This window comes from Pomacea canaliculata, linkage group LG5, assembly GCF_003073045.1.
Source record: "Pomacea canaliculata isolate SZHN2017 linkage group LG5, ASM307304v1, whole genome shotgun sequence".
NCBI classification, from domain to species: Eukaryota; Metazoa; Mollusca; class Gastropoda; order Architaenioglossa; family Ampullariidae; genus Pomacea; species Pomacea canaliculata.
The window spans coordinates 16,126,664-16,134,030 of NC_037594.1; the positions used below are offsets into that span (position 1 = coordinate 16,126,664).

A 7,367-nucleotide genomic window follows, 5' to 3' on the forward strand; every position below is an offset into this window, starting at 1 on the left:
TTACGACTTTAGGCAGTCGGTCTATCATGTGACCGGCACCTCTGTTGGCGTCCTTTGCTTGTAGCAGAGACGTTACAGAGACGTTAAAGGGTATAACGTCTGGTTGTAGTTTACGGATAGGCACTTATGGGGCGCCAAGAGGGGAATTTTCTCTCTATAGCTATAAAATGCATTTTATACTTATAGAATGCTTTCTATAGCTATAAAGTATAGAAGGCATTCTATAGCTATACAATTCATTCTATGCGCGTATAATGTATTCTATATTTACACAATTCAATTCTATAAGTAGAACGCATTCTATAGCTAAACCATTAATTAGAATTAATTACTTATAGAATGCATTTTATAGTCACACATTTCATCACGGACATGTATTGTTTTCTGCCGAGACCAGCGCCAAGCCTCTTGCGAAGTTCTCTGCTGTTAGTCTCGGCGAGCCTAAACAATGAATGTGACGAAACCGGAAACTTTGTACACATATCGCCTCGTTTTTGTAATTAACTGAGGGAAAAAGTTGTCTAAATAAATAAGTGAGCCAATAATAAGACCAGTACTTTTTTTATGCACTATTCTTCAAAGTGCATTGAACAAATCTTGGCTCTCAGTGGATTGAAACTTTTGTCTGAACGGCCTCTATGATAGCCTGAATGAGAACCGCTCGCCACTTCTCTTGCTCTTTCGTTCTACATGCCCGCGGATGCGGGGTAAAAAAAAAACTTACACCGAAAGATTTGATACTTGCACAGTTGCATTCTACCATGCAGCAGTATAAAACACCTTAATTTTGTGTGTTTCTTTACTGTTAATCTTGCAGACTTTGCTGTCATAGCCATTGAAGTCATTCGATCGCTAAACCACGGTGGCTAAACCGGAATCGTTGTAGCAAGTAGCTGGTTCTAGTAGTTGACTGAAAAAACCAAAAAAACATCGTCTGCAAGCAGTCCGGGGATATAAGTCCGGGATTTTAGACTCAAGCAACTTTGCCAAAAATTGACCTTGACCGATATAGATGTGCCATCTGTCTTGGCGTTGATGTGCCGTCCTTCACCTATAGTTCACCTATGTACATGTATATAGTTTGTTGACTGTGCACAGCAGATATATTTTTATGTCGTAACCTCAATAGTACATGCGTGTCGGTGAATATTATCTGAGAAGCGAGCATTCGGCTACTGGAAGATATTTCAGTCTTGACTGCAGCAGATTAAGTACAGTCAGTTGCGGTCAGGTAGTTGACACTTGAGGACTTATAAAGTGGTTCGCAGAATGGAAGAAAAAAATGAAGAAATCATCTTCAGCGGTCGACAGATCGACACTAGAGTTTACGAGGGTCCTTTATGGCCCTTTTTGAAAGAAAGGATGGAATCTTATGGATCGCTCATTGCCCTGGTAAGGTGCTTTGATCAGGTGTGGAAATACGCAATTGTCATGTATGTGTGCAGATGCAGAGACGGGGGCAAGATATGGGAGATGGCTACAGATCATCGTTGCTGCTTCAATATTATCGATCACATGGGTACTGCTAAAAAAGCTATTTATAGAACAAACTGTGCGTGCAGGTGAATCCATACACAGAAGAAGAGGTGTGTTTTAAAGATCTTGTCGTCCTGGCGGAGCAGGTTGCAAGAGGGCTGATGAAACTGGGCTTAAAACAAGGGGCAGCACTGTGCGTGGTCTCGCGCAACAGCGTGGAGTTCGTGCTCCTTATTCTTGGAACGTACGCCATCGGAGCATTTGTTCATACTCCTAATCCACTGTCGATGCCAGGTTAGTTAAGAAATAAGTTAATAAGAAAAGAAAGGCAGAAGAATGACAATTTTTGCATGTTTGTTTTTTTCCTGAACTGATCGACGCGACGAGGGAGAAAGAGTGGGCGAACATGATAAGAAAAGCACGCATATCGTCGGAGAGAAGCTGTAGAAAGAGGAAAAAACAAAAGGGTGGTGGTAGATGGGTGGGGTGAGAAGCAGGAGTTTTCATCGTATGCGACAATTTTTTGAATACATTGAAATATTTTTCCCCATTAATTTACAGGAAGATCTCTCTCCGTTACTATGACACAGTAGCATTATTTTTTTTTTTTCCAACCTCCATGCGAAAAACTTTGATAGGAGATGCTTGGCGATTTTGGGCAAGTGGTGATAATGGTGCGTCTGTATCACTTACACAAGAGTAACTTCTCTATTTGCTTTATATTCTTCATGCCTTCAATCTGGCACGTGCTTGTGTGTGTATGTGTGTGTTTTAAAAGTTGCGTATGCGTGCATATATCTTACAGATTGCGCATCTGTTTCTGTTGGCTTGAACAAAAACAGATGAACTGCGGAGACAGATAGAGCTGTCAGAGGCAAAGCATGTGGTCACAACGCCAGAATTCATTGCTAGTGTCCAAGAGGCTGTCAAAGACACTGACACGGTGAGCTTCTGTGCCATCGTCACAAGCACATTACTTTTGACAAAATCTTTGTCTAAATCTGGATTTTTTTTTTTTTTTTTTTTTTATGGGGAGGGGGCGAGAAAATGGTTATGATGAAGCTCTGTCGTCTTGATATAAGTTGTAGAAAGCCATTCTTTTTTAAAACTGAAAAAAACCACCAGAAACATTTTCTTACGGTTTCTTTTACTACGATATTTTTTCCCCACAGAAAATTATTATCGTGGGTCCTCGTGATGGTAATCTTAATTTCTCCGACATACTGGCCCTGGGGTCAGAGGACGTGCTGTTGCCACCAGCTCCAGTAGATCCGAGAACAGCGATCGCCTCTCTGTTGTTTTCTAGTGGTACTACAGGCCTGCCTAAGGGAGTGATCATCACTCAGCGTAACATCATGGCTTGGGTTCATCAATTCAATGCCCAGTACGTCCGGCAGGTCCTTTCTTTCGGTCACTTAAATGGACACATATTGTCGATTATATAACCTTGTTTGGCACATTTGTGCGTGGCTGGCATATACTAAATTTACCCAAATTAAGAGAGACACATCCAGCAGTTTCAGTCTGGTTAAGAAGCCCCTTAATGCTGCTAATCGTGAGTTATCCAGTACAATTTCGATTGCTTATCTTGTTTACTCGGAGAATAGTAACACAAATCTGATTTCAGGGAGTCTTTGAATGCGTATTGTCATCTCTGTTCCAGTGATGGACCTCTGTTGAGTACAGACGACACTACAGTTCTCTTTCTGCAGCTTTTCCACGCATACGGACAGGTGGTAGCACTTTCAGCGAGCCTAGCGTACGGGTGTCGGGTTGTTCTTGTCACCAAGTTCGAGATCAACGAGTTCCTCTCTTTCGTTGCCAAATATCGGGTGGGTCTTTTGCTGTGCGTTCTTCGCAGATGTTCGTGTTTCTATGTTGCAAGACACCAGTCAATACATGACGGAGTTGTTTCATGCTTTTCCGTGAATGCTTATGAATGTAACATTCGAGCGCGTGTGTGTGTCCCATTGATGTCTCTTACCAGTTAAAAAAAAAATCGAGCATGCAATTTAGTCATGAGCATACGCTAACAGAGAGTTGGCTGGACAGGCAACATTTCTCTTCGTGGTGCCTCCGGTCATCATTGCAATGGTCAACCATCCGAAGCTGTCCACCTACGACCTGTCCAGCGTGCGACAGGCCATGTCTGCCGCAGCTCCGCTAGGCAAGGAACTGGAAATTCAGCTGAGCCAGAAAATGGGGCGGACATTTCTCGTCCAAGGTAGATTGTAAGGGAAGAAAAAAAGCATGCAGAGAAGGGAGGTGAAGAGCGAGAGAGAGAACTGCCAGTGCATGATCACTTTATGAAATAGTCCTCTCCAGAAACTCAAGACACATGCGAAAAAGGACTACTACTACTACCAGTACCACTACTACTACTACTAGCCTTAAAGTATTAAAGTAAATGAACATCAGTTGCTGGTTAAAGTAGTCAGCTGACTGCAAGTGGACTTTGCAGGTTATGGCATGACAGAGAACATGGCTGTGACGCTACGTTCGCTGCGACATCAGTTGCCAGGATCGTGCGGACGACTGCTGCCCAACACACAAGCCAAGGTGTGTGCTGTCCAGCGCCATTTAAGTAATCAGTCTTTCACTGAATGTCGTCTCCCAGAGAAGAGTAAGTCGCCGAAAGGTGACGAAAGATTAAAAGCGAAATACAGCCAGTACCCCCTTCATGTCATTTTTTTTTTGTCGATAGCTATATATAGAGCTCTGAGCCAGCTTTAGTAAGATTATTATGAAAAGAATGATGTTTCAGTGGTGATGGAAAACACCTACATGGGCTAGAAGTATGCATTTACTATAAAACCAGTTTTGTGTGACAACTTTCAAGATATACCTTTCGTTTCGTATTTAAAGGTTAGCCAGAGTTTTCACATACCAATTTTTGCAGATAGTGGACCCCGTTTCTGGAAAGACCTTAGGAGTGAACCAGGCTGGAGAGCTATACATACGAGGGCCGCAAGTCATGCTGGGATACTTAAAGAATCATGAAGCTACAGGCAGACCATCTGCAGCGACGGATTCATGCGTACAGGTTGCTCTTGTTTGTCGGAGGAGAATTCAAATGTTATTTAACTCACCAGGATGTAGCTGAATTCCTTGTCAAGGCATCGCATTGACAAGATGTAGCTGTGCTCTCAATTTCTTTTCTTTTTTTTTCGTGACAGGCGATGTCGCTCGCATAGATGCAGATGGCTTCATGTACATCCTGGACAGGCTGAAGGAACTAATCAAATTCAAAGGAGAGCAGGTCCGTTTAAGCCATTTCCTTGCACGATTGATAACAAAGCATATGCGCAATACTGACAGGCATTCACGATCTTGTTCTTTTTAACTGAATTTTCTACGAGTGATCTATAGAGGGCTCAACTTTATTCCTTGGCACAAAGGATGGACAAAGAAAGCTCTGAAAAATGATGTTCCAAAACGAATGCTGGGAATGTAAAAACTGGAACTGTAGATATGCCGTGGTGGCTAACGTTCAGCGATTAATGCTTAATACATGCCATCAATTAATTTGATGCCATCAGTTCGATTGTGTTTACAACTTACAGTTTAGAGGTTTCTGACTGGTTGGTTGTTGGGGTCCCACATGGAGGTCACTTCCAGTCTCATCGTCCTATATGTTTGCCACTATAAACTTATCTCAGGTGCCACCGGCCATGCTGGAGGACATTCTGCTGAACCATCCCAACATAGCAGATGCCTGCGTCATTGGGAAGCCAGACTTGGAGGCTGGGGAGCTGCCGCGGGCCTATGTGGTGCCAGTGGAGGGAGCTAAACTATCTGAAAAGGAGGTTATAGACTACGTAGCCAGTAAGCGATCTTTCGTTTATATTCTGTCAACGATAAAAAAAAAATCTCAAAACTCTTGAAAGGCCATATTGTCAAACAGATTACTATTAATTTTTTACATAGTCATAAAGTTGCCGAAGATTGTCGCATATTTGACACTGTGTCCGGTTATTTATCTACCGAAAATCATTTCATGTATATATTCCACTAAACCTTTTGTCTCATAGTTTTTATGCATTCATAAATAATTTATTTTTTTCCCTTTTCATGCGCTGACTACTCTGCGTGCGTGCGTGCTGCGTGTGTGTGTGTGTGTGTGCGCGCGCGCTCATGCTTGTTTGTGAATTTAGAGAGAGTTCCATCATACATGCAGCTGAGAGGAGGAGTCGAGTTCAGAGCGTTCATACCCAAAAGCCCCAGCGGAAAGATTCTTAGACGTCTGCTCAGAGATGAACTTCGTCAGGCCACAAAGTCTCACTTGTGACGGGTTGCTAGGCGACAATTTACAGCATGCTGCGAGCTCTCAGTCACAAATCAGTGGTGGAGAACAAGTGTGACAAGGTGGCACTCTGTCATCGCATTCTATAGGCTTTCTGAAGCCAAGCTAATAGAATCTCCGACTCGTGTCATACAGCGCAAGACTAGCTTAATGTTAATAAATATCCGAGACAAGCCAAGGCTGTAGTAACTATCATTATGTAATGTTGACAGTTTGGTACTATTAAAATAAAGATTTATAAAACACTGATCTAGTCGATGAGCGTGTCGTATCTTATAAATTATTGCTGTCCTTATGACTCGAAAACAAATCTGACAAAGTATTTCGGATTTCTTGCTATGAACGTATATATCTGACCGCTGTTGTAATCCTTAACTATTAGGAACCAAAGCCAACGACTCGGAAGGGGCACCTATACTTCAAATACACAGTGGCAGACACGCCGTGCGCAATGCGAAATTAACCCAAGGAAAACGTTAGATGAGACAAAAGTACGACCACGAACAGATGACAGCCCTCGATGAGTTCCCTGATGGTGTTATCGTCTCCCACTTTGGCATGTAGGTCTCCCATAATAATCTTCAGATCTTTTCTTGGTGTGCGGTCAAGCAGAGACTGCAGGGAACTGTAGAAGTCTTCGTTTCCTCTTCATCTGCTGCATTTGTCGGTGCATCGCATTGGATGATGTTGATCTTCCTTTCTTTAGCATTGAATCTTGCTGACATGAGCCGTGGCAAGACTGGTTCCCAGGCCATCATCGCCTTTGTTGCTTCTGTTGACATCAGCAGTGCTACTCCCTGGGTATGATCGTAGTCCGGGTCTTTGTGGCCAGAGTAAATAATGATGTTAGTCTGGTCTGGCCACTTCCATTCCATCTGGCGTCGCATAATCCGAGAACCCTAATGTTTTCTCATTTCGCTTGCCACTTGAGCTGACTTGCCACTTTCATTGAGGGTTCTGATGTTCCAGATCCCTATCCTGGTTCTTGCCTTAGTCGTCAAAAGATGAGTCGGCGAGCTGGCTTCCCTAAGGCTTTCACATCATGCATCTTAAGCTCTTCTAGAAAGGAATTTTCCCGACCAGGCCCTTGTGGCACTGTTGCGGTTTCTGTAACAGCTTTTGATTTTACATGAGTGGGCTGTTAGCCCAAAGCAAAACCCACAACCTGGAGGGCCAGGATGCAACATTTTAGTCTGGCCTTTTCCCCGAGAGACGTGTTCGGCTTGGTTAGGACCTGCCAGGAACACAAGGCTCCTGCTGACAGCTCTGTGGATCGACAAGGTGCGCAAGCCACCACACCACTACAAGGTAAGTTGCACTGGTGAATACATATTTAATGTGGAAAGAACTAAGCAGGAACAACTCCATATAAACTTATATTAAATTTTTGTTTTAATATAATCGCTAAGACTGCGTACGGTCGCACATAATGTAGGTAAACTAGGAATGGATAGAGATTTCACTTTTATTCATATTGTTCATAAAAGCAGTCCATCATTGCCTTTTCTCTATCTCGCGTGCACGCGTACACACACACACACACACACACAAACAAACAAACAATCAAACACACACGTACACATGCACA

At 43.1% G+C, this 7,367-nt stretch overlaps 1 pseudogene; it reads left to right on the forward strand.

Annotated features, from left to right (window-relative positions):
- Positions 1-1,000: 1,000 nt before the first annotated feature.
- On the forward strand, positions 1,001-6,028 carry LOC112565233 (annotated as a pseudogene).
- The last annotated feature ends 1,339 nt before the right edge of the window (positions 6,029-7,367 follow it).